Source organism: Humulus lupulus, chromosome 6 (genome assembly GCF_963169125.1).
Source record: "Humulus lupulus chromosome 6, drHumLupu1.1, whole genome shotgun sequence".
NCBI classification, from domain to species: Eukaryota; Viridiplantae; Streptophyta; class Magnoliopsida; order Rosales; family Cannabaceae; genus Humulus; species Humulus lupulus.
In genome coordinates, this window is record NC_084798.1 from 143,991,037 (window position 1) to 143,991,863 (window position 827).

The following is an 827-nucleotide window of genomic DNA, read 5'->3' on the forward strand; positions in this document are numbered from 1 at the left end:
TCCTTCATGTATTATTTTTCCTACAACTTCTGCTACTCATTTTGAGCTTAAACCATCAATCATTCTATTTTTGCCATCTTTTTATGGGTTAGATAGAGAGGATCCTTACATGCATGTCAAAGATTTCTTAGAAATTTGCTCAACATTTAAATTTCAAAACTTTTCTGATGAGTCGGTCAAACTAAGATTGTTCCCTTTTTCATTAAAAGACAAATCAAAAGCTTGGTTAAATTCCCTTCCCACGGGGTCTATAACTATATGGGATCAACTTTATAATAAATTATTGTTGAAATTTTTTCCTATGTCTAAAACTAATAGTCTAAGGAGAGAAATCTCCGAGTTTTTTCAAAAAGATAATGAAGAGTTTTATGAATGTTGGGAAAGATTTGAAGATTTATTATTAAAATGTCTTCATCATGGTTTTGAATAATGGAGACTTGTAAAATATTTTTATGATGGTTTGACTCCCTCTAATCGTCAAATGATTCAACCCATGCATACCGGAAAAATTTAAAAGTTTTAAGGACAAGAGGCTTGAGACGCCCTTGAAGATTATCTATCAATTCACAACAATGGAATTATTTTGATCCTAGGTCTAGGTCAACTAATTCACCAAAAAGAGGAGGAATGTATGAAGTAAAAGATGAATTAGACTTAAGAATATCCTTAGACAAATTAGCGAGAAAAGTAGAAGCTTTAGCCATAAGCCAAACTATAAATTCTCCAATACAACCAAGAAAAGATGTTTTTTCTATATGTTCTAGTCCTTGCCATAATGCCCAATCATGTCCTTCTTACCAAGAAGCCTTTTTTGAGTATGCCAATGC

The 827-nt window shown here is 31.9% G+C and overlaps 1 non-coding gene across 1 annotated transcript; it reads right to left on the bottom strand.

The window, feature by feature from the left end:
- Window positions 1-316: 316 nt before the first annotated feature.
- On the bottom strand, window positions 317-423 carry LOC133787430 (small nucleolar RNA R71). The gene has a single exon (XR_009872453.1). It is a non-coding gene; the product is annotated as a small nucleolar RNA R71 (small nucleolar RNA).
- Window positions 424-827: the final 404 nt, after the last annotated feature.